This window comes from Apodemus sylvaticus, chromosome 19 (genome assembly GCF_947179515.1).
Source record: "Apodemus sylvaticus chromosome 19, mApoSyl1.1, whole genome shotgun sequence".
In the NCBI taxonomy this organism is placed as follows: Eukaryota; Metazoa; Chordata; class Mammalia; order Rodentia; family Muridae; genus Apodemus; species Apodemus sylvaticus.
In genome coordinates this window covers 5,576,152-5,602,586 of record NC_067490.1, presented here as the reverse complement: position 1 = coordinate 5,602,586, position 26,435 = coordinate 5,576,152, and the positions used below count along the sequence as shown (strand labels likewise).

Genomic DNA, 26,435 nt, shown 5'->3' with positions numbered 1-26,435 from the left:
GCACCACAAGATTCTATCTCAAAACAAACCGAAAGAAGGAGGAAAAAGCAACCTCCTAATGACCCACTCCCCGTGATAAGTGGTGGCGCCTCCTGTGACTGGTCTCTGTGGTTACAGACCCAGGGAGACAGACCCAGGAAGGCGTGGCCTTTGGCACATCACATCTCAGGGCCTGGGCCAGGGACAGTCATGTCCTCCAGGGCTGTCTGTGAGGGCTGCTGGTGTGGGTGAGGGCTTGGCCGACTCTTGGAAGATGTGGGTTGATTAAGGGAAGGAAGAAGTGCAGGGAGGCCCCACACTTTTGGACCTACGGGCATTTGGTAGTAGGAAAGACAACTCAGGAAGGCAGGGGGAGAGATGTGAGAAACCAGGTCTCCGCGGAGGCTGGGGGTTTGGGAAGCTGGGGGGCTGGGGGTGGGGGAGACACTGGGAGAACTGGGAGGCTGGTCCGGTCCGTGAGAAGCGGCAGGGGCTGAAATCGCCTTCTCTTCCACGTTGGGGAATGTGTAGATGGGTGGTTTTCTTTGTTGGAGTTTTGCTTTTTGAAAGATTTCTTTATTTTATTGTATGAGTGTTTGTGTATATGTATGTATGCATGTATGTATGTATGTATGTATGTGTACCACGTGCATACAGCATCTGTGGACCGTATGAGTGTGGACTGTAAGGGAGCCCGCAGAAAGCGTTGGACCCCTTGCAACTGTAGTTAGAGGTGGTTGAGAGCCGCTATGTGAGTGCCGGGAACCAAACCCAGGCCCTCTGCAGGAGCAGGAGTAGCTGGTGCTCTCAAAGGTGGCGCCATCTCTCCTGTCCGACAGTATGACTTCACAGGACTGGGTTTCTTTACACGTTAGTTCTCAGCTACACTGTATCTGAGTTTAAACTTGGAACAAAGGGGCTAGAGAGATGGCTCAGTGGTTAAGAGTGCCGACTGCTCTTCCAGAGGTCCTGAGTTCGAATCCCAGCAACCATGTGGTGGCTCGCAACCATCTGTGATGGGATCTGACGCCCTCTGTGGCCTGTGAACTTCACCCCCTGTGAGAAGCTGGCTGGCTCACAGGGTTAGGGTTAGGGTTAGGGTTAGGGTTAGGGTTAGCAGTGGCTTTGCCCCTCCCCGGTTAGACAGCCCATTTTATTGCCTTATGCCTCTGTTTCCCTTCCTGCCCCAAGGAGATGGCATCTACCCATTGAGATGGTTGTTGGAGATGATATTTCTTTTTTGTCTCTTTCAAGACAGGGTCTCACTGTGCAGGTTTGGAACTCTATATGTAGGCTAGGCTGGCCTGAACTCTCTGTGTAGACCAGGGTGAGCTGGAACTCACACAGGCCCATGTGACGTGTGAGTCACGTGTTGGGATGAAGAGTGTACACTATCATGCCTGGCTCCGTTCTTCTTTTCTCGGGCTTAGGAAATACCTGTTAGTTGCTCTGTGACTTCAAGGACAATATCTGTTTTGACATTGTCTAGGACAATGACAAAAGTCTCCGTAAGCTCAACTGGGGCCGGATATAAACTGGTCCTGTTGCAGTAAAGGGACAGAACCTATGGCTCAGAGCCATTGAACAAGCTAAGGTGGAAAGATGGCTTGAGCCAGTCGTGTGGGGCCAGCCTGGGCAACAGTGTACAGGGCGTAGCTTGGCAGAAAAGCATTAGCTCTGCGTCTTATTCTCACAAAGCAGAGCAGAGCCTGGGCGCTTGGCCAGTGCCAGGTTCAACCAGCTGCCTCTTAGGGACCTGCCCACAGGAGTGTGGATGTTCTCTTCCAGAGACAGGTTTCACCCCACCCCCACCCTGACTCCACCCCCATCTTGCCCTTTAGTTTTACTTTTACATTGTTACTGATAAGTGTGTGCATATGTGTTTATGTGTGTGTGGTCGGAGGACAACATACAGGAATCGGTTCTTGGCTTCCACCGTGTGGGTCCCAGGGATTGGTTTTAGGTCGTCAGGGTTAGTGACGAGCCTCTTTCCCTGTTGAGCAACCACACTGTTCCTTCAGCTCCCCTTTGTATTGGCTATTTGGTTTCTTTTCTCATTCCTGCCACCAAGTGCCTAACAAGAAGCAACTTAAATGAGAACAGGTTTACTGTGGCTTACAGTGCGAAGAGATACAGTCTATCACCATAGGGAAGTCATATCCCAGGACCCTGAGGCAGCTGGTTACATTGTATCTACAGTCACCAAGCCCAGTGGAAGGAAGTTAAACAGGGCTTAAGAAGCCCCAGGTCCTGCCATCAGCGGCCCTCATCTGTTGAGGCGCTGACTCTTAATGGCTCCTTGACTTTCCAAATTAGCTCTATTATTTGGGAACCAAGTGTTCAAATATGGGAGCCTAGGGGGGACATTCCAAGTTCAACCATAGCATTCTTCTTTTGACTTTCCAAGGTCTTTTTCCACCAACACAAAAGCCATGCCTGGTAGCTGGGGAGATGTTCAGTGGAGATGAACCTCAGAGATGGCTCAGTGGATTGCCCTTGTAGAGCATCAGAGTTTGGTTTCCAAACCCATGTACTGTGGTTCCGGATCCCCTAAAATTCCATCTCCAGGGATCTTGTACCCTCTTTAGACAGTATCCTCACATGCTCAGACACATAGTTAAATATAAAATAAATCTTATTTTAAAAAACAAAGGTCATACTTGGATCCCTGGAAAATGGAGAGAGGTTGGGGGGGCAGGATATTAGTTGCAGAGCAGAAGTTAGACATCTGTGGGGACTGGCTAATGCCATTTGGGTAAGATGTTAAATGAAAAAAAAAAAAAACCAAAAACAAGTGAACATGTAAAACAAATTTATAAGCAAATACGGAGTGGGGACAGGAGAGAAGGCTCACTGATTGAGAACACTGGCTGCTCTTGCAGAAGACTTGAGTTCAGTTCCTAGCCCCCACATGGCTGCTCACAACCGTCTTAGAGCCAGTTGCAAGGGATGTGATGCCCTCTTCTGGCACCTGTAGGTACTGCACGCACTACACAGTCATACCCTGTATACAACACACCAATGCATATAAACTGAGGACACAAAGGCAATGAATGGACCAGCCTTAGAATAAAGCACACCAAGTTCACAGAGATATATAATGCCACATACCATGCGTATAGGTGTCTTTGTTTGTTTCTTGTTCTGTTTTGAGACCAGCTCTTCCTACATAGCTCAAGCTGTTCTGGTACTCACTCTATAGACCAGGCTGGTTTCAAACTCACGGAGATTTCCTGCCTCTGCCTCCAAGAGTTGGGATTAAAGGCTTGTGCCACCATGCCCAGTTTATGTACAGTTTGACGGGTTTGGTGTTTTCAGTGATAGAACTCGCTCCCAGGGCCTCAGACATCCTAAGCAAGGGCGCCATTGAGCTATAGCCCCAGACCACTTTGATGATGGATTTTGTTTGTCATTGTGCCTTTAGATTTATTTATTTTGTGGGTATGAATATTCTGCCTGTAAGTATGTGTACCACGCATGTCTTGGGTCAACAGAGGTCAGAAGAAGGCGGCCTTGGATACCCTAGAACCGGAACTGTTGAGGGTGTGAGTCACCCTGTAGGTGCTGGGCAGATGCTCTTAATTGCTGAGTCATCTCTCCATCCCCAGTTTGATGCCTTCTGACAAATGAGTTTGTCTGCTTAACATTACTCAGCCACTGTATAGATCAGGGCCTTCATTTCACAAATTTATTTGATTTTTCTCCAACCAGTTTGCGCTTGGTCCGAGCCACCCCTGTCTCTATGGATTAGCTCAGTATTTAAAATAAATACCTAGTGTTGCTGTAGTGTGTGTGTGTGTGTGTGAGGTGTGTGTGTGTGAAGTATGTGTGTGTGAGGTGTGTGTGAGGCATGTGTGTGAGGTATGTGTGTGTGTGAGGTGTGTGTGTGAGGTGTGTGTGAGGCATGTGTGTGAGGTATGTGTGTGTGTGAGGTGTGTGTCTGAGGTGTGTGTGTATGGGGCATGTGAGTGTGAGCTATGTGTGTGTGAGGCATGTGTGTATGTGAGGCATGTGTGTGTGTGAGGCATGTGTGTGTGTGAGGCATGTGTGTATGGTATGTGTGCATGTATGAGGTGTGTGCATGTGTGAGGTGTGTGTGTGTGGTATATGTGTGTGAGGTGTGTATGAGGCATGTGTGTATGTGTGTGTGTGTGAGAGAGAGAGAGAGAGGTGTGTCTGTGTGTTTGTGTGTGCACCCACACATGCCATGGCTCCACGGGTGGAGGTCAGGAGACAACTCTGTGGAGTCACGGTTCTCCTTCCACCTTTATGTGGATTCTGCAGATGGCACTGCATCACTAGGTTTATACATCAATGAGTAGCTAGGGCCTTTAGCTGTGCTGAGCCATGTCAGGCTGGAGCTATATTTCCAAAATTTTAGATAAATGGAATACCTGTTGTGTGTTCTCTCTCTGTGTATGTCCATCTGTCTGTCTGTCCATCGTCTGTCTGTCTCTCTGCATGTCTCTGTGCATTAGTGTGCAGCCACACAGGATGAACTGCAATGGGTGTGTAGCGGTCTCTCCCTGGAGTGCACCTTGCTCATCACCCCTGCAGGCTTTTCTGTCCCTTCTCCTCCTCCTCCTCCCTACTCACCTAGTATTTCCTAGAATCCGCGTCTGTTTGTTCTTTGAGACAAGGTCTTGTTTTGTAGCCGAGGTTGGCCTGGAATTATGCCTCTTATCAAGTTACTCTGTCAGCCCCATGGGAACATCAGCTCCACAAACAAAATCAACCGGTTTGTTTTCTTTACGCTGACAAGTGCCTGGTGTCTACTGACGGAGATGTCCCAGCAAGCACTCAGGGCGTTGATCTTCAGGGACCCCCCCGCCCTGGCACATGGGACATCAAAGCAGAGATACCTAACTTTATTGGGTTTTGCCATCTCCCACTGCTAAAAGCATGCAGAACAAGCCTGAAGAGGAAGTCCATCGTGGGTCCATCAAACGACCAAAGTTAAAAATGAAAATTCAGGGCTGAAGAGATGGCTCAGCAGTTAGGAACACCAGCTGCTCTTCCAGAGGACCAGGGTTTGATTCCCGGCACCCTCACGGTGGCTCACAGATTCCAGGATCTGACACCCTCTTATGGCCTCCAAGGGCACCGCATCCATCGGGCACACCTATGTAGGCACATGCCCGTACACAAGAAATCATAATAAACCTAAACGAACAAATAACAAGAACAACAAAGCCCCACCAACTCATCCAAGATGGTGGTGCATGCCTGTAATCTACAAGTTCCTCAGGAGGCTGAGGAAAACTGATAAAGAGGTCTGAAGTACGTAGTCCTGGCTGCCCTGGAGCTCACTCTGTCTGTAGACCAGGCTGGCCTCAGACTCACAGAGAACCACCTGCCTCTGCCTCCCCAGTGCTGGGCTTAAAGGCATGTGTTACCACACCCAACTTTAGTTTGCTTTCTATTGTGATAAAACACCAAAGGTAAAAGCAGATTGAACAGGAAAATGGTGTATGTAGCTTGCCTGTCCTAACCACAGTCTCATGAAGAGACATCAGGGCAGAGGTGCAAGGCAGGAAACAGGAGGCAGGAGATGAGGAAAAGACTGTGGAGGGGTGCTGCCGACTGGCTTGCTCCTCACGGCTTGCTCAGCCTGCTTTCTTACATCATCCAAGATCATCTGCCTAGGGGATGGCACCGCCCACAGTGGGCCGGGTCCTTCCACATCAATCATTAATAATAATAAAAAAAATTTCCCCCACAGGTTGTTGTGGGGTGAATGAATAGAAACAGGTTTGGGTACAAGTGACAGAAAGGTAAAAATAACATCAAAATTGGACTTTCCCCGTCTCTGTCCAGTGATGTCCAGACGTAAGCATTCACACAGGACTACAATGATCAGAGACCCAGAGTCCCACTGTCTTTGCCTTTGCTGTCTTCATCAAGTACTTTGACCTCATGAGCCAGCTTGGTATCTGGGCTCCTGCCATTGCATCTGCATCTATCTATCAGAAGGATGAGAAGAAAGAGCGCTGTGAGCCTCTCTTCCTTTTTTTTTTTTTTAAAAGATTTATTTATTTATTATATGTAATAGTTGTCTTCAGACACCCCAGAAGATAGCATCAGATCTCGTTACAGATGGTTGTGAGCCACCATGTGGTTGCTGGGATTTGAACTCAGGACCTTCGGAAGAGCAGTCAGTGCTCTTAACCACTGAGCCATTTCTCTAGCCCCCCCTTTTTAACTAATTAATTAATTAATTGCATTCCAAATGCTGCCCCCTCCAGGTCCCCACTCCCCCTTTGCCTCTGAGAGAGCAGCCCCTCTCCCCACCCCCAGCTTATCTTTTTAACATCTTTGAATATCTTTTCTCCTGTCATTAGCTTGAGGATGAGCTCATACCTAGCTGCAAGGGAGGCTGGGAAATGTATCCCTTTTCCAGGTAACTATGTACCTACCCAAACTTGGGGGGGGGGGAGGAAAATGAATAATGGATGAATAGAAATTTTTTTTCATTTCTTGCATGGAAATTTACTTCATTAAAAAGGAAAGGAGGGGCCAGAGCGATGACTCGGCGGTGAAAAGGTTTGCTTCCAGAGGGTTCTAGTTACTCAGTACCCACGTGGTGACTTCCATGAGTCTGTAACTCCAGTTCCAGGGTATTCACAGGCACCAGGCAGGCATATGGTGCACAAGTGTGCATGTAGGCAAGCCACCCATACACGTAAAATAAAAATAAATATGTATCTTTTAGAAAAAGAAGGTGGCAGAGGAGAAACTGCTGCTGTCTCCTCTGGATGTGATGGTGTGGGCCTGCAACCTCAGCACTTAGGGTGGAGGCAAGTGGGCCAGACTTTCAGGGTCATCCTTGACTACAAATGGCATTTGAGGCCAGCCTGGGGTATGTGAGCCTCTTTGTCTCTCCCCTCTCTCTGTCTCTGTCTCTCTCATTCTCTGACTCCCTCTCTCTGTCTCTCTACCTCTCTCTCCTGTCTTTGTCTCTGTCTCTCTATTTCTCTCCTCTCTGTCTCTGTCTCTCACTTTCTCTGCTTCTCTGTCTCTCTCCTCTCTTTGTCTCTCTGCTCTCTGTATATGTTTCTCTCCTCTCTCTGTCTCTGTCTTTGTCTCTGTCTCTTTATCTCCCTCCTCTCTGTCTCTGTCTCTCTCTCCTCTCTCTGTCTCTGTCTCTTTCCTCTCTGTTTCTCTCTTCTCTCTGTTTCTGTCTCTGTCTCTGTCTCTGTCTCTGTCTCTCTCTCTCTCTCTCTCTCACACACACACACACACACATACACTCACACACGTATTCTCATACCCCCTAGAACTCCACAGAGGAAGGTGTCATCTTTTACTAAAGCAGGTGGCCGGCGGGCCCTGTGATAGCGCAGTAGGCTACATGGTTCATATCACTTTCTTGGCACCAGGGGACAATTTCTGCTGGGTGAATTCTCAGAAGAGAAAGTGCTAGGCCAAAGACCGTGTTACTTATTGCCAAACATCTCTTTGAAGAAGTTCCATCAATCTCTACTCACCAATAATATCTTTCTCACACCCTGACCATGTGCCGAGTTACAAAACGTTGGCAGCCTCAGGTAGAAAAGGGATATCGTTCTGATAAACGCAGGGCGTATGGTTTATGTTTATGTTTTTTGTGAGTCAGTTTAAATGTCTTTTCAAATGTTTTAATGATTGACTGGTGTTTCTAAGAATTTGGTGTGTGTGTGTGTGTGTGTGTGTGGTGGGTATATATGCATTTGTGTGTGGTTTTAGTTGGGGATCCTTACCCTTCTCACTGTAGTCCTAGTGTTTCGGAGACGGGCTCTCACTGGGCTGGAAGTCACCAAGCAGTGGAGGTTGACTGGGCCAGTAAGTCTCAGAGGTATGCCTGTCTCTGCCTGCACAGCACCGAGATGACAATCACACACCATGCCTGGCTCTTTTAAATGTGTATTCTGGGGATCAAAATTAACCAAGCCATCATCTCTCTAGCCCTAGTCTGGATTTTGTGTGGGGGTGGGGATCGGAGGGCGCATAAGGAAGGGGAGGAACTGAGCTGAGTTCCCAGAGCCCACACTGGACAGTTCATAACTGCCTGTGATGGCAGTTCCAGGGGATCCAACGCGTGTGGCGTTATTGGGTACCTGCATGCATGTATATATGCCCACACACGTATGACACGTGCATATGACAGACACGTGTGACACAGATATGCATATAATTTAATATAAAAATAAGCCAAGTAGTGGTTGAGCACACCTTTAATCCCAGCACTCGGGAGGCAGAGGTAAGTGGGTCTGTGAGTTTGGGGACAGCCTGGTCTACAGAGTGAGTTCCAGGATAGCCAGGGCTGCACAGAGAAACCCTGTCTTTAAAAACAAAAATCTTTGGGCTGGAAAGATGGCGCAGAGGTTAAAGGTGTGTATGGCTCCTGCCGAGGGCGGAGCCTGAGTGCAGTTCCCGCAGTTCCCAGAAGCAGGGTACGATCTGGCTTTCCTCCCCTCACTCCCCAGAAGAGCTGACCTGCTTTCCCAACATCACCTACTGAATGCACGCCTGTTCTCGACACTGTTCTGAAATGTGTACAGGCAAATCAGGGCTACGTCTATATTTTATATTAAACTATCGTTCTTTGTTTGTATAGCATTGATTGGCCTGGAACTCACTGTGTAGACCAGGCTGGCCTAGAACTCAGAGAGATCCACCTGCCTCTGCTTCCTGAGTACTGGGATTAAAGGTATGCCCTACTACACCCAACATATGGGATAAAATACATATGTATGTATTTTAAACAATTTATTTTTGCTTTATGTGTATGAGTGTTTTGCCTGTATGTGTGTCTGTGTACCATGTGCCTGAGGAGACCAGAAGAGGGTATTGAGTCCTCTGTCTTCTGTTTGTAGTTACAGACAGTTGTAAGGCGCCATGTGGATGCTGGGAATTGAACCTTGGTCCTCTGGAAGAGCAGCCGGTGCTCCTAACCACTGAGCCATCTCTCTAGCTCCAAAATATAGGTTTGTTTTACCTGTCTACTCTCCCCTGTGTCAGTGCCCACTTACACTTTAACATCTGGCAGTACTGTGCTGTTCTTCAGATTTCTCCACTTCTATATATTTATATTTCTCAGAATAAATGGCAGCTCATCATATTACTGGGATTGCAATGGTTTCCAAAAACTGTCAAGGCTCATGAATGGTGTAAGGTGTGGCTGTATGACTTTTCCAGTAGAGACACAAACCAATATCCCACCAAAGTGCGGCTTGGTAACAAGTGTTTTGGGGTTACTCACAGGAATGTAGCATCTTCTCTCTGCAGAGATTGCTTAAGGCCTTTTCTGCCTTGGGGACCAGGCCTATGAAACTGGAGACTTTCTGAGCATCCTGAATCTTGCTAAGGTTTCTGAGTTTCCTGAGCTACCATCATTACTAAAGAGTTTGGAACCAGCATGTACAAACTGCCTGTATTTTAGGGCTGGAGAGGCGTGTCTGAGGTTACAAGCCCTTGTTGCTCTTACAGAGGCTCAGGGCCTAATGAGATAGCAAGGGATTATTAGACTAACTTCGTGAAAATGTAAAGGGCACAGAGATGAGCTTAGATCAAAGACAGTCTAGATTCTTCTCTGCTTTTCATGCAAACAAGAATACTTTGTGTGTGTGTGTGTGTGTGTGTGTGTGTGTGTGTGTGTGAATTTCCCAGTTAAATCTGAATTTCAGAAAGACAACAAATTATTTTTTTAGCATAAATATACTCATTCGAGATTTGGGACATATCTATGCTAAGAAATTACATGTTGCTTATCTGAAATTCAAAGCTAACTGCATGTCTCTAAGCAATCGGCTTTTTCAGAGATGAGCCCAGCAGTTGGACTGGCTTTGATACCAGATTGCTGGTTGGGGGGGGGGGGGAAGGGAGAGAGGGGAGAGGGAGGGGGGAGGGAGAGATGGAGGGAGGGAGAGAGAAGGGGGGAGGGAGAGAGAGAGAGAGAGAGCCATATTAGAGGCTAGGCAGGGTTTTTTTTCCCAGCCTAGAGAATCTGACAAACCACTTGAGTATGAACTGGACCCACCTTCCTCTGTAACCGTGAGCCAAAATAAACCCTTCCTCCCTTAGATTGCTTCTTGTTGGGTACTGGGTCATAGCCAAAGAAACACAGCTAGTTACTGTGCCCCAAAGTCCGCATGGAGGTGGCTGATCTCCCTGGTGGTTGCTTCTTCGACTAGATGTCTGCAGTGGGTGATGACTGTCACTTGAGAGGACTTGCTTTGATCTTGGTCTGGTTCAGACATGGAAACTGTAGGACTCAGGCTCAACCTGATATCGAAATATTGGGCCTTGGGACAATGAGCCACAGAATCGTCAAGTGAAGGTTAGCCTGTGCTAGGTGGTTCCTGGATTCCTCTGATGAGACCCGAGTTCGAGTACTCTCACCCCGTTTATTCCCGTCCCTGGAACCCTGTCTGCTTTAACCAAACTGGAGGTGGTAGAGCTGTTGCCCTGTTAATTGGAGGCCCAGTTCCTATATCATTAGATGGTCTTTAGGGATGTTTGCCTATGTGAACCATCAGTGTCATCCTAGCAATACTAACATTTTGCTTATTCAGTGTGTGTGCGCGTGCACGCGCGCGCGTTTGAATAAAACTTTATTTATAAAAAACAGTCAAAGGCATTGCATGCACATGAGTTCTTGGGGATGCAGCCCAGGACTTTGTGCCTATGAGGCAGAAACTCTATCAGTGTACTATCACCCTCTAGGTCTTTTGGGTTTGACTGAGCAGTAGAGAATACATGCGCTGACAAGGTCTGCAGTTCCATGCACTACACAAAATGTTATTTATTTATTTCTGCATCATAAATGAGAGTTTTATAAATTTTAAATTTTGTTCCGGGTTATTTGGTATAGGGATATGGAACTACAACTGCTGGTCGTTGCTGAGTTTGTATCCCGAAACCCAATACTTGTTTGACTCTTGGTGCACAGAATATCATGTATCTGGAAAAAGAGAATCTATCTTTCTCTCTTTCTTTCCTCCTGCATTTTCCCACCACTCCCTTCTTCTTCCTTCCTTCCACTTTTTCTTCTGGAAAACAGGGTCTCTAACTCAGGTTGTCTACCGAATAGCCCAGGATAACCTTGAACTTCTGATCCTGCTGACTCCACTGCCCTAGTCCTGGCATTAAAATGAATGCCACCACACCTGATTTATTCAAAGCCATGGAGCAAGCTCAGGGCTCTGTGCGTAGCAGACAGGCCTTCTGCCCAGTGACTCCCACTGTCACAGCCTGTGGGCAGACCTGCATGAACAAATATTAATGACAGTCACAAACACACTCTAAAAAGGACCCCAGTGCCTCAGACCCATGGGATCGGGAAAGCCTTCCCCTGGATAAAGTCCCAATGTTGACTGTGCGTGTGCAGAAATCATCAACCGCAGCCTTCTTCCCCCTAGAGAGAAACCGCTTTGCTCAGTAGCAAACCAGCTGTGTATAAGAAGCCCACCTCCTCCTGCAGCTGTATATAAGAAGCCCACCTCCTCCTGCAGCTGTATATAAGAAGCCCACCTCCTCCCGCAGCTGTATATAAGAAGCCCACCTCCTCCTGCAGCTGTATATAAGAAGCCCACCTCCTCCTGCAGCTGTATAAGAAGCCCACCTCCTCCTGCAGCTGTGTATAAGAAGCCCACCTCCTCCTGCAGCTGTGTATAAGAAGCCCACCTCCTCCTGCAGCTGTATAAGAAGCCCACCTCCTCCTGCAGCTGTGTATAAGAAGCCCACCTCCTCCTGCAGCTGTGTATAAGAAGCCCACCTCCTCCTGCAGCTGTGTATAAGAAGCCCACCTCCTCCTGCAGCTGTGTATAAGAAGCCCACCTCCTCCTTCAGCTGTGTATAAGAAGCCCACCTCCTCCTTCAGCTGTATATAAGAAGCCCACCTCCTCCTGCAGCTGTGTATAAGAAGCCCACCTCCTCCTGCAGCTGTATAAGAAGCCCACCTCCTCCTGCAGCTGTGTATAAGAAGCCCACCTCCTCCTGCAGCTGTATATAAGAAGCCCACCTCCTCCTGCAGCTGTATATAAGAAGCCCACCTCCTCCTGCAGCTGTATATAAGAAGCCCACCTCCTCCTTCAGCTGTATATAAGAAGCCCACCTCCTCCTGCAGCTGTGTATAAGAAGCCCACCTCCTCCTGCAGCTGTATATAAGAAGCCCACCTCCTCCTGCAGCTGTGTATAAGAAGCCCACCTCCTCCTGCAGCTGTATAAGAAGCCCACCTCCTCCTCCAGCTGTGTATAAGAAGCCCACCTCCTCCTGCAGCTGTATATAAGAAGCCCACCTTCTCCTGCAGCTGTATATAAGAAGCCCACCTCCTCCTGCAGCTGTATATAAGCCCACCTCCTCCTGCAGCTGTGTATAAGAAGCCTACCTCCTCCTGCAACTGTGTATAAGAAGCCCACCTCCTCCTGCAGCTGTGTATAAGCCCACCTCCTCCTGCAGCTGTGTATAAGAAGCCTACCTCCTCCTGCAGCTGTGTATAAGAAGCCCACCTCCTCCTGCAGCTGTGTATAAGAAGCCCACCTCCTCCTGCAGCTGTGTATAAGAAGCCCACCTCCTCCTTCAGCTGTGTATAGTGAACATGAGTTTCTGGGCTGCTGCTGCATGTCCGTCAGTGCGCATGGCCCGCCCCATTCCAGCTGTTCTGTATGTACGTGTGTTTTTTCATTTCTCTTCCCCCAGTCAGGCCAGTCCCAAAGCCTGCAGCTTGGGCCATTGGCCCAAGTTTACTTCTGCTTTTTAGTCTATATCCCTCTTTATGCGTTTTTTTTTTTTTTAACATTTTAACTTTTCTTTTTTAAAGATTTACTTATTGTTATGTGTAAGTACACTGTAGCTGTCTTCAGACACCCCATAAGAAGGCATTAGATCTCATTATAGATGGTTGTGAGCCACCATGTGGTTGCTGGGATTTGAACTCAAGACCTTCAGAAGAGCAGTCAGTGCTCTTAACTGCTGAGCCATCTCTCCAGCCCCATATGTGTTTCTTGCTTAACTGTCCTGGCTAGAACATTCCTTCCAATATGAAACACACATGGTGTGATGATGTACACTTGGGAGATAGAGGCTAGAGGATCAGGGCCTTAAGGTCATCTCCCGCTACACAGCAAGTCTGAGGCCAGCCTGTATTGCATGAACACCTATATTGCAAAGACAGAAGCAAATAAAAGTTAAAAGTGACCAGAGTGGACATACTTATCCTGTGCTTGTTCACTGGGCAAGCACCCAGCTATGGCATCTATGGAAGCCCATAGCTAACATCACAACAATGAATGTAGTTGCTGGGATTTGAACTCAGGACCTTGGGAAGATCAGTCAGTGCTCTTAACCGCTGAGCCATTTCTCCAGTCCAAGATATATGGTTTTTAAGCTTAAAATATTTCTATTTGGTCCTTTAAGAAGAACACTGGAGTATTTTTTTAAAAATTGGGGTTAGTTTGCTAAGAAACAATATGTAATGAAAATAACTTCTAGTCTTGGGTTGAGGCTTCAAAAGCTGTGTCACTTAATAAAAGGAAACAAAACCAAAACCAACCAACCAACCAACCAAACATACAACTAAACAACAACAACAAAAAAACCAGCCTCTGACGGGGCTGGAGAGGCGGCTCAGTGGGTAAGGGGTTGTCCAGCCTGACTAGGAGATCCACATGGTAGGCGAGAACTCCCTACAGTTGCCTCTGATTGCCAAGTGCATACCATGGCATACATGTGCACACATGCACGCATGCATGCACAAATATGCATTTAATAAAACTTAAAAGGCGGATCGTGGGACCAGAGAGACGCCTGAGCAGCTGACAGCATGGACTGCTCGTCTTGTGGATCTGAATTTGGTTTTCTGCACCTGTGTCCCGCATCTAACCACCTCTACCTTCAGCCCCAGAGGATTCCATGGTCTCTTCTGGGTTCTAAGGCTACCTGTATTCATGTGCCCCCAGCCCCAGACACTTACACATAAATAAAAAAATAACAATCTTTAAAAAAAAATCTCGGGGCTGGAGAGATATAGTTCAGGGGTTCCAGGGACCTGGGTTTGGTTCCCAGCATCCACACGGCGGTCCATGACTTCATACAATTCCAGTTCTGGTGGCTCCCATGGCCTCTTCTGACTTTTTGTGAGCACCAGGTACTCATGTAGTACACAGGTATAGATACAAACAAAACACACATATATGTATATATACATAAATATTTTAATGCATTTTATATACATTAATATATACACTATATGCACATAAATAATAATGTATGTTTAGTACATATATACACACATATATACAATAATATTTAATCCTGCAGAAACAAACACACACACACACACACACACACACACACACACACACACACACATATATACTAAAATAAATGAATCTTAAAAAAAAAAGGATACCATGGGTTTTGGTTTAGCCTGTCCTAAACAGTGAGACCTTGACTACCCTACACCTGACCCCGCCAAAAAAGGTCCCAAAAAACTGGAAAGAGAATTTGTAAGCTGTAACGGAGCTGTAACGGAGAAAGGCAGGAGAGGAGAAAAAATGGAAAACACAGAAGAAAGGGGTGGAGGAAGATTAACCCTGTGTTTTGACTGGAGCCCTAGAAGTAGAGAGAGAGAGAGAGAGAGAGAGAGAGAGAGAGAACATTCACGCACTCCACGATTGAGACCTTTCCACCATAGGGTCTCACTCCTCCAACAGCATGTCCCCCATGAGCACAGCAGCCCCGGGAAAGGCTCCCATACCAAACAGGGATCTGTGGTGGGAGGAACAGGGGTTTGGGTGAGCTGGGTTTGAATCTAACCTCTGCCCATCTAGCCAGGCCACCCAGAGAAGTTTCCAATCTGCTGTTCTCTGTCTCTGCCCTTCCCCATTTATTTCTTTGTGTGTATGAAGTGTGCGTGTGTGTGTGTGTGTGTGTGTGTGTGTGTGTAGGGGGGTGATGGGTGTGCCCCATGCTAAGTTTGTGGAGGTCAGAGGCCAACTTTAGGGAGTTCTCTTCTTTCCTTATATGAAATCCAGAAATAAAAATTCAGGTCGCCAGGCTTGGCCACAGACCCTTTACCTGCTGAGCCATCTCACTGGCCCCAATCTGCAGCTCTCTCAATGAATACGCAAGAGAGAGAGAGAGAGAGAGAGAGAGAGAGAGAGAGAGAGAGAGAGAGAGAGAGAGAGAGAGAGAAACCAATGTCACCTTACGGCCGTGAGCATCGAGTTACCTGTGTTGTGGGAACAAACTCTGCAGACACCAAGTGCTTTAAGACGAAGCTGTGGTTTGAATTCTATCACAGGCAAACCCCGGGCACAAGAAGACTCTAAGCAGCGGCCGTGTAAATTAACAGTTGGTGCAGAAAGAACACACAGAGCCCCTTGTTGAAAGCTTCCTATGTCAAGATGACCACAGTGGCCCTTTAAACCAAGTACGGGGCCTCTCTCAGCGTGGCTCACCTAGAAAGGTGACACACCCATGAAGCCAGCCTTGGTGTCAGGGCCTCTCTTCCCACAGCCAAGTGTCTTTTTGTTCTGAGGGCATCAGTGCTTTAGGGGAAATGCTGGGGAAGGTGGATTTGGTGGCCAGAGTGGTTTTTCTGGGGGAGTAGGTGTGGCTTGCTAGGTTACCGTCAAAACTGTTGAACTGACTGTTCCCCACAGACTCTGGCCTGGAAGAAAAAAAAATCCTGCAGCTGTATCTACAGCTCCTGTTGTTATTCGCTGTGCTGTGTTACAACACAGCCTGGCAGCCTCCTGGGCTTTTTTCTTCCCCCCTCCGGAGAGTCTCGTCTCAGAACATGTGACAAGTTCACACAGCCCTGCAGATTGGCCCACACTGCCCCTAGCAGTTTGGTCAGTTCCTTCAGCTGTTCCAGGTCTGCATGCCTCATTAGCTCAAGTGCTATCCCTTGCCACAGGGAGCCCATGATCGTTCCTTATGCACAGCTTTTGGTCTGGCAAAAGCCTTTTTCCATCTTCAAAGTGTGGGTTCAATGTGACCTCTTCAATGAAGTCTCTCCCAGGGGGACGCTAATTCTCTTCCGTGGTAAGAGCCCTTCCTTCTTCTATGTGGACATGTGCCACCATTGTCCCCGGAACATTACTGAGGTGTGGCTGTCCCTGTCTGTTAGCTTGGAGCCTCTGAGGGCTGGTACAGTCCCTTCTCACCTCTGTGGACTCTCCCCCACACAGACCTCTTGCTCTCAGTAAGCAAAGTCGGGGCTTAACCAACTGGCATTAGTGAACAGAACAGTTGCCATCCTCAGTGTGTGGTTGAATTAATGTGGCCACTCCCTGGAGGCTGGTTAAGGGAGGTGCCCAGTCTCTGAGGAAAGACAAGTGACTGAGAAGGACCCCTGTCCAAGAGGGGTGGGTGGGTGGGTGGGGTATCTTGATATCAGTTTTGTCTCTTCTGCAGTGGTCTTTGAGGACAGGGAAGGAATGACCATACCCACGTGTTGATAGACACTGATCTATATCCATAGGTGGTGACATTTATCTTTGTAAGTTTTTTTTTTTAATTGATTTTTTTTCGAGACAGGGTTTCTCTGTGTAGCCCTGGCTGTCCTGGAACTCACTCTGTAGACCAGGCTGGCCTCGAACTCAGAAATCCACCTGCCTCTGCCTCGCAGAGTGCTGGGATTACAGGCGTGCACCACCACCGCCTGGCAAGTTTTTTTTTTTTTTTTTTTTTTTAAGATTTATTTATTTTATGTGTATGAGCACAGTGTCTTTGACACACCAGAAGAGGGCGTCAGATACCATCACAGATGGTGGTGAGCCACCATGTGGTTGCTGGGACTTGAACTCAGGACCTTTGGGAGAGCAGTCAGTGCTCTTAACCCTGAGCCATCTCTCCAACCCTCTTTGTAAGTTCTAAAGTGTGACAATACAAAAGAAACCAAGACTAAAATAAAAGCAGGTATGGAACCAGGAAACATGGATTTTCATGTGGCTGCAAGATATTCCATAGGTAATTGGGACTTTTAGTTTCTCCTCCAGAGAGAGAGAGAGAGAGAGAGAGAGAGAGAGAGAGAGAGAAAGAAAGTCAGGAGAGATCCCCTAGCTGTTATGACAACTTGCACTCCCTGGTTGTTCTCCCAGAGGCTGGGATCCCAGACAGTGGCAGGGGATCCGACGCCCTCTTCTGACCTCTGTTGGGTACTACACTCACCTGGTACATGTACACACACACACACATACACACACACACACATTCTCACACTGCAGGCAAAACACTCATCACAAACATTCTTCTAAGAATTTTTTAAAAAACGAACAGTTAGCGTTCAAGTCCCCAGGTGCAGCTCCTGATCGTCTATGGGAGTCACCCAGAGGTGGCAAGTGGTTGGGGGAAGGAGGTCCCCATCTTGAAGCTGACCTAGCTCAACACCCATCCTTTGGGTTCCTTTCTGACCTCATCACCTGGGCTGCTTGCTGTGTGGGAGAGGCAGAGACCCCAAGGTAAAGCGTGGTCTTCACGCCCACTGGGTGTCCAGAGAGAGGCTCTAGGTGCTACATCGGATTTCCCGTTTCTAAGGAGCATCTTTAAGTTCATGAGGTTATTTTCCGGGGTCAGCATGGCCCGACCTCTGCAGCTCGTGAAGGGCAGGCTGGGTGGACAGACAGGCAAGGCAGACGTTTGTCTGGTCAGTATTTAGTCTGGAGGCAAAGGACGACAAGAAGAGGTGTCAGTCAGCTTCCTCCATTCCTCTCCTCCGGCCCCCACAAAGGGCAAGGGCCAGACACGTGGGCCGCGGTGAAGAGGCGGAGATGCAAACGAACGGGGCGTGGCCTAATTTGCATAGACAGTGCGCGGCCACCAATCGGGACCGCCGGAGCGACAGCCCGCGCGGCTTTTGGGGGCGGATTGGCAGCCCTGTAGCCCTATGGGAGGCGGGTCCTCCGGCCGGTGGGGGCGGGACAACGGCGGGCGCTGCCCGGCGCACTAGCCGGCTTGCGGGCGCTGCCAGTCTCCGGCGGTGGTGTCCGGCGCGCGGCTGAGCGACTGAGCGTGCGGACAGAGCGGCGGCCTGCTGGGCGGGCTGAGCGGCGCGCGCGGCGGAGGGACGCGGCGGCGGCGGAGGCGGCGGCGGCGACAGGTACGGGCGCCATGGCCGCGGGGATGGGGCGCGCGCGCCGGGAGCCAGCCCGGTGCTCGCGGTCCCGTTTCTGCCGCCCCTCGCGCGGCTTCCCCGGGGTGGCGTGGACGGGACGTGCGGGAGGCCTGGGCCCCGCGTGGGAGGCGGAGCGGCCGGCGCTCCTCTCCAGCGTCCCCCTCAGCGCAGCGGCGGCGGCGGCTCGCTCGCCCGCGCGCGGCTTTTGTTTCCCGCGCAGCCCACAGGTCCCGGGGAGCCCCGTGTCGCTCCGCCACGCCGCCCTCCGGACGCGGAGGAAACTTGGCCTTCCGGAGCCTTGCAAGCCCCGCGGATAACGGAGCGCCCCGCCGCGTCCGCGGGGCCGCGCGATGGGCGTGCCGGCCGGGCACCGCCCTCACCTGCCGCTCCCACAGCCGGCTCGCACCGGGCGGGCAGGTGACCAGCGGGCCTCGGAGATACCGGGGAGGAAGGGCTAATTAAAAGTTGCCTCAGAGGTGGCTGAGCGGGTACTGGCGCTTGCAGCCAAGCATGACGACCTGGGTTCGATCCCCGGAACTGACACGGTGGTAGGCGAACCGATTCCCGCGAGTTGCCCTCTGACCTCCACGTGTACACAACACAAACACCACTGACTCTGATACACACACTCATCTTCTCATCCTCGCTCTCAGTAATACTAAGGAAATAAAAGTTATTTTAGGAGCCTTCATTCCCTTCAGCCCAGCGACATCACCACTCCTGTTCCGGCCATAGTCCACGACTCCAAACCTAGCATTTTGTGTGTGTGTGATGAATTTCAGGGAGTACATTGCATTATGATGATCCTCCTGATCCTCCTCCTCCTCCTCCTCCTCCTCCTCCTCCTCCTCCTCCTCCTCCTCCTCCAGATGAGCCAGGTGGAGCGCTTGCGTCTCATTTTTTAAATAATTGGTGTCTGCAGCCGTGGTGAAAGCGTTGGAAGGTACTGATCGTAAGCAGAGCGTGCAGAACTTGGGACAGCCCTCGGCGGGGCTCGGGACAGAGTGTACAGAGCTTGGCCGACATTCAGTAAACTCCGCTTGCAGCAGTTGGGAGCTGGTGATTCGGGGATTTTTTTTCTTCTCCTTTCTGTCGTGTGTATTCCAGCGCACCAGGGCTGGGCGTTGAATGGGCCACCTTTGCTTTTCTCTAGGATTGGGGGGAGTGTTTATTTCTGTTGTCATTCCATTTTCTTAGGGCTGTGGACAAGGGAAAAGTTAAGGTGTGTCCGGACTAATAAGCATTTTGTCTCTTCCTACCCACTTCTTACTCTTAGCTTTATATGTTGTTGTTGTTGTTGTTATTAAAAACTAGCTTTTCCTCTTGGTGTCTGCATCAGTTCAAGAAATGACTTTAAAAATATCTTACTCTGGTGGGGCATTCTTACGCTGTTACACTTTCATTTAACCGTTTTCTGTTACTCTCCCAGTTGTTCCTCATTTCCCTGACATTTTTTTTTGATATTTTTGTTTGTTTTGTTTTGTTTTGTTTGATATTTGAAACATCAAAGTTTTATTCCTTTGTTATAGGGAGTTTACTATTCAATTAAAGCATATATAAATTTCTGTAACCTAACACTCCTAACAGCTTTAGCTTTGGGGGTTCTACAGAAATGGTGTATTTTAACTATTTTAAAATGCTAAGGTTAATAATGACATTCATTGTTTGCTAGGAACACTTGGTTTAGCTTTTTCCCCTTTTGTCTTCTGATGTGTCTTGTGTGGTAACTGTCTTGGATATAATCTATACTTCAGAGATGTTGAACTTCAGAGCACAGTTGAGTTTTATTTAATTACATTAATTAATTGAACAGTCATTTTATTCATCTAGCTAGTTTGAGTTAGCTATTAGTTGGGACCACTTGAGATTATTATTTTTTATCTTTTTTTTTTTTTTTTTTTTTTATTTGAGACAGGTTTCTCTGTGTAGCCCTGGCTCTTGGAACTCACTTTGTAGACCACGCTGACCTCAAACTCAGATCCAACTGCCTCTGCCTCCCAGTGCTGGGACTAATAAAGGCGTGTGCCACCACTTCCCAGCCATTTGAGATTATTTTAAATTAATCTAGGAATATTTTCTGCAAATTGTTTTAAAACAATAAGTTCATTAGTAGGGCTTTTGTCATTCCAACATTTAAAAAAGAATGTTTTTCTATTTACTTTTTAGTTTTTATATCTGTCTGTCATCTGTGTTTGTGAGAGCACTTGGCACAGGTGTGGTTGTCAAGAGGGCAACTGGAGATTTTCTTCTTGCCCTGTGTAGGTCCTGGGCTTCAAATTCAGGTGGCTTAGTTTATCGGCAGGTTCTCTTATCTGCTGAACAATATCTCCCACCAGCATTCTTGTAAAAGACAGTTTAAATCGCTTCAACACGAAAAGCCTAGAATTTGGGATTAGGTGAGTCAGTTAATTTGGGAAATTTTCTTTATTCTTGGATTGGAAAAGAATGTGTCTTGTGTTGTTGGCCCCTAAAGGGGATTCCATTTAGGACCCCACAGTAGGAGTGCGCTGTGGTGAGCTGGGCAGAGCTTCAGTGGCTGAAAGCTCCAATGGCTGATGGAGCTGGCTCACCCTACCCAAGGGACTTTCATTGCTTTAGATGACTTAATTGTACTTTAGTGTACTACTGCATGAAATTGGAGGGTTTATAATCTGTTATCCTATGGTACTGCATAAATGTACCAAATACCATACATTTATTTTATTTTTTTTGCTTTTAATATTTATTTATGCATATTGGGTATCTTGCCTGAATGTATGTCTGTGCATACAAACATGCCATTTATGTGCCCGGTGCTGGCAGCAGTGGAGGCCAGAAGAGGACACTGAAGGTCAGGAGCTGAGGTGTAGGTGCTGGGAATCAAAGCCTGACCCTTGCTTGACTGCCCAGCCATCTCCCCGGCCCCGCACAGTTAATTTCATCCAATACACAGAGGCCCATGGTGTGTGCTTGAACTAGAGAAGCACCTTTTGATTGAAAACCCACTTTAAAGTCGAGTTCTCAGGTATTTTAATTACTGAGGCTTGTTTACTTTGTCTGTCTGTGGTAGACCCTGTAATAGAGTTACCAGCCTCATTTCTATTTCAGAGTTAAGCACACACTGATTCTTACATGCACGCAAAAGGATTCGGGGCTGCTGCTGCTGCTGCTGCTGCTGCTGCTGCTGCTGCTTAGGCAGTTACCCTCAAGTGCAGCTCCTTGCGAGTCTGGACACTGCTGGTAAATTTTTTTATTCTGCTGTTCCTTCCCCCTTTCTTCCTTTTCTCCTCCCTCTCCTCCTCCCTCCCTCCCTTTCTCTGTTTTTTCTATCCTAGGTTTGAACCCATGGCCTTGTGACTACTAAGCAAGTGCTGTATGTACCCTTGAGTGAATACTTGATGTTAAGAACAGACTCTACAGGCCATGATTCCTTCAGATTCTCTTGTTTTTGACACTCTTAAGTTCTGTAATTAATATACACTGATCAAATATCTCCATTTTGTAATTCTCAAGATTTTGAGCTTTCTAAGCTAACCAGTCAGTAATTATATTTTTCCATTATTTTTTATTTCTGAAATTCTTTGTAGTACATTTTAAAATTGCATTATTTTATTTATTTATTTATTTATTTATTTATTTATTTATTTAAATCTTTGCTGCCCTGGGGATTCAGTTCAGGGCCTGTGCATGCTAAACAAGTGAGTGATCTACCCCTTAGTTACAGTGCCAGCCTTTTACTGTTTTCTGGGGGTCTGGGTGGGTGTTTTTTGGTTTTTGTTTGTTTTTGTTTTTTTCCGAGACAGGGTTTCTCTGTATAGGCCTGACTGTCCTGGAACTCACTCTGTAGACCAGGCTGGCCTCGAACTCAGAAATCCGCCTGCCTCTGCCTCCCAAGTGCTGGGACTAAAGGTATGCGCCACCACCGCCCGGCTTTGTTTTTTTTTTTTTTTTTTTTTTTTTAATTTATGTTCATTTCATGCGCATTGGTGTTTCGCCTGTGTACATGTTTATGAGGGTGTTGTATTCTCCAGAACTAGATTTATTTACACAGTCGTGAGCTGCCATATGGACACTGGGTATTGAACTTGGGTCCTCTGGAAGAATAGCTGGTGCTCCCAACCACTAAGCCATCTCTCCAGTCCCCTTTAGTGCATTTTAGATTCACCTCAAATATTTAAAACATTAAATCTCTGTGCCTGGAGGACTGGATAGATAATGATCTGTAAGTCCAGTAACTATTGGTTTAAAACAAGAACTGCTTATGTGTGTGTTAACTTGCAAACAAGATGTTTACTTTGTCTAAAAGCCAGCTCTGTAAAGGAGACAGGCTAAATAAAATTACTAGAGAGCACATGTATTAACAGGTTTCTAGCAATAATCTATCAATCAAACCTGATAGATTATTAAGGATATTAATGAAATATTTAGAGCACTAAACGTCCACTATTCAAAACAATTAGTACCTCATAGTTTGTTAAGAGGACTGATTTGGGATATGCCTTTTTAATCCCAACACCCAGGAGGCAGAAACAGCCAGATCTACATATGGAGTTCCAGGCCATATGTAGTAAGTAGGTCCATAGTAGGCCCTGTCCCAAACAATACCACCAACAAAAACAATACCACCACTAAAGAGAATTGCTTTACAGTGTATGCTTAAATTAGTATATACTGCTAGTCGTTTAGGAAACACTTAATTAGTAAGAGTAAAGGACCACCAGAGGAAGTATAGGGTCTACACCTTTGACCTGTCTGTTTTTTACCCTTGGTCTAGAAGGAAATTTTTTTTTTTTTTTTTTTTTTTTTTTTTGTTTTTTCAAGACAGGGTTTCTCTGTGTAGCCCTGGCTGTCCTGGAACTCACTCTGTAGACCAGGCTGGACTCGAACTCAGAAATCTGCCTGCCTCTGCTTCCTAAGTGCTGGGACTAAAGATGTGCGCCACCACCACCTGGCAGAAGGAAAATATTTTAAAAAATAAGAAAAAGTTTTAGTTCTCTGGAAAAACTAGGCAAACCATAGTAAAAGTTGAAGATGATAGATATTTGAAGTTGCTCTGTTTTTGTAACAAAGCACAAGGCTTCAAGATTCTTTTAGAAAAAGATGCAACAATTACAGACATGAAAATGATGCATTTCAGGGGCTGGAGAGATGGCTCAGAGATGACTGCTCTTCCAGAGGTCCTGAGTTCAATTCTCAGCAACCACATGGTGGCTCACAGCCATCTAATGGGGTCTGATGCCCTCTTCTGGTCTGAAGACAGCTTCAGTGTACTCATAAATGAAATAAATAAACCTTTTAAAAAAATGAATTTTCAGAGTGAAATGATTTTTAAGTAAAAAGTCTACAGTTCTGAGCCAGAATAGCCACAGTCTCAGAATGTTTCATGTTTGCAGCGTGGTCCGTTAAAGTTGTACCATCATAGTTTTGAAGTTGCTCAGTGTTTGCAGAGAAGGAAGATGAAAAACTGGAGAGCCTGCATTGTCCCTGCCTTGCACCTTTCTTAGCTGCAAACCTTCCTGTGCTGGCCAGGGGCAAATTGCTAGAACCATCTTTAGGTTCTGATTCCATCTTGGCTACTGTGAAACATATCCCCAGAAAACATTCATGTAAGTGTCAGAGCAGGGTTGCACATTTCAGATCTTTGACAAAGCCAGGTTTGCTGTTTTTCTTCTTCAACTGTTCTCTCTCTTGGACGGCTCCCTTTCTCTCTTCCTCTCTTCCCCCCCCCCCCCTCGAGCCTCCTCCCCATGGTGACTTGCCTGGCCTTAATTCTTGGGTCCTGTGAACTTACTGTCCCCAAAGCAGCTTCCAAGCAAACCTGCCTTAAATAAAATAAAATAAAATACCCTCAGATTTGTTTTAAAGGAGAAAAAGATTAGTGATTTCCAGCGCGGGGGTGGTAGTATCCTATTTTTCTTTGGCTAAGCGTAGTAAAACTGAGATGGCTGAGCAGTGAGCACTGCTATCCCTGTGATGGGGATTGTAGGGCACATGAGGCCCTGAGAAGCCCATAAGTCTTCAACTCTTCACCTTAACAGAGTCATTCATGTTGGAGGAGCATCGAAGAGTTGGAGGGTTGGCTTAAGTTTGAGTGATGAAGTGGAATATTTGTTTGTTTGTTTGTTTGTTTGTTTGTTTGATTTGGCTTTTTCGAGACAGGGTTTCTCTGTGTAGCCCTGGCTGTCCTGGAACTCACTCTGTAGACCAGGCTGGCCTCGAACTCAGAAATCCGCCTGCCTCTGCCTCCCAAGGTGGAATCTTTTTATTTAAAAAAAAAAAAAAAAAAAATTGTGTTTCTTAATGTTGGTGTCCCTGGAAATGAAGTCTTTTCTCTATTGTCAGTTAAAATTACACAGTAGAAATTGAGTCAAAATATCTCTTTATCATGGGTTTAATGTTGTAGTGAGCTACTTTTTGGATGGGAGAAAATGCCTTAGAGATGAAGGGGTTTTTCGTTTGTTTTTAATTTATTTATTTTATGTTTGTGAGTACCCTTTCACTGGGAATGGAGTCATTATCAGTATATCAGCATGGAATATTCTTTACCCATGTTAAATATTAACAGGTGAAATTATTTCCATGTGTAACTTTTTGACAATGTAAGACAATAAAAGTCTTGTAATCTTTAGCAGATTTAGGATTTTGTCTTTACTGTAAAAAATTATTGTGTGATAGATGGTAAGATCCCAGTCAGTATTCTGGAGTTGTTTTGGGAAGAGACTTGTGAGGACATACTTGCTTCACTAGCGTGTAACAGCAGTGTAGGTGGAGAGTTGTCTCTCTTCTTGTACTCCTAGATAGGATGAAAATTAGAAAAGCTGAGACGCCTACCTTTCCTATCTTAGGGTTAGTTCCACTGTGAACCCAGTAACTTCAAAAATATGTTTTTTGTGTGGGACTGGTTAAGAATACTCATTGAGGGCTGGAGAGATGGCTCAGCAGTTAAGAGCACTGACTGCTCTGCCAGAGGTGCTGAGTTCAATTCCCAGCAACCACATGGTGGCTCACCACCATCTATAATGGGATCTGATGTTCTCTTCTTGAATGTAGCTGTACATGCAGACAGAGTACTCCTACATTAAAAAAAAGAACAAGCTAATTAATTAAAAAAAATAGTTACTGTTCTTGTAGAGGACCCAGGTTTGACTTCAGCATCAATAATGGTGGCTGACGAGTTCCAGAGGATCTGATGCCTTCTTATGACCTCTGTGGGCACCTGGTATGTACAGACTGACAGACAAAACACTCTCATACACATAAAAGAAGTCTTCACAAAATAACTTAGGGCTCATATGTTAACATACATATATTATATACAAATACCAGATTATCATCTATATTTACATATAACTACATAAGTGTGTGTATATGAATATACGTACATACTTAGCTACACAGATAATTGCTGTATTTGCATATTTAGCTATTCTGGTTTATTTAAACGTGAACCTCTCCCTTTTTCCCTTCTCAGTGAAGCAGGTTGCACTAAGATGAACAAAGTATATGCTCAGGAAGAGGCTGGTACAGGATGTTCACAGCAGCTCCTCTGCAATAGAAATAAACTGCTGATTCCCACGGCAGAGCAGAGCGAACTCAGAAATAGTCTTCAGGAGACGCCAGGCACAATACTTATTTTATGAAAAATACAGGAACAGGCAAAACCAAGACATGGTAGAAATGAGGACTGCTTCTAGGTAGGGCTGTGGTTCACACAAGGGGTTCAGAGGACCTTTCTGGAACGATGGAAATAGTCTACAGCTCAACTGGATGATGAAACTGTTTTAGGTAATGTTTTTCTTATTTTGGTGTGATTGTGTGCACATGTGCATATATGCAGGTTTCCTTGCCCTCGTGTGTGTGGAGGCCAGAGATCAGCATCCCCTTTCACTGCTGCTCCTCTACCTTCTTCACTTTTGAGACAGCGTCTCTCACTGAACCTAGAGGCTGGCTGGGCTGACTTCCCTCTCAGGCTGATGACGCAGGCCCACATCACCACCCTGGGCTCTTAGAGCGGTGCTGGGGATCGAGCTGTGGTCCTCATGCTCCCACAGCAGACACTGGGGCCCGAGCTGTGGTCCTCATGCTCCCACAGCAGACACTGGGGACCGAGCTGTGGTCCTCATGCTCCCACAGCAGACACTGGGGACCGAGCTGTGGTCCTCATGCTCCCACAGCAGACACTGGGGACCGAGCTGTGGTCCTCATGCTCCCACAGCAGACACTGCACACTGAGCCACCGCCCAGCCTCTCTCATTTTTAACTTCCTGGAACACTGCATGATTGGTACTAAGGATTTTATGTATACCTTTGTCCAGATTTACTAATTATTTCCATGTGTTCAGATTTACTAAGCTGTGCATTGTATGGCATGCACAC

General features: G+C 46.9%; 1 protein-coding gene and 1 long non-coding RNA gene across 14 annotated transcripts in view; one reads left to right on the top strand and one right to left on the bottom strand.

Annotated features, from left to right (window-relative positions):
• Window positions 1–26,435, top strand: part of Fkbp5 (FKBP prolyl isomerase 5) — a 109,799-nt gene that overhangs the window by 4,566 nt on the left and 78,798 nt on the right. Inside the window, exon 1 of one of the 2 annotated variants that reach the window (XM_052163001.1) lies at window positions 17,916–18,065. The exons of the other annotated variant lie outside the window; for it this stretch is intronic. The gene's annotated coding sequence lies outside the window, so the exon portion shown is untranslated. Of the gene's footprint in view, window positions 1–17,915; window positions 18,066–26,435 lie in introns of those variants that run through there. 2 annotated transcript variants of the gene reach the window in all.
• On the bottom strand, window positions 11,377–12,568 carry LOC127669140 (uncharacterized). 12 transcript variants are annotated; one of them, XR_007974310.1, is made up of 6 exons: window positions 12,500–12,568; window positions 12,105–12,195; window positions 11,890–12,042; window positions 11,613–11,796; window positions 11,522–11,552; window positions 11,393–11,490 (listed from the first exon to the last, which is right to left on the bottom strand). It is a non-coding gene; the product is annotated as an uncharacterized LOC127669140 (long non-coding RNA). The 12 variants fall into 12 exon arrangements; XR_007974317.1 differs by lacking the exon at window positions 11,522–11,552 and having other exon boundaries at window positions 11,393–11,459; window positions 11,582–11,643; window positions 11,704–11,796; XR_007974316.1 differs by lacking the exon at window positions 11,522–11,552 and having other exon boundaries at window positions 11,377–11,459; window positions 11,890–12,011; window positions 12,074–12,195.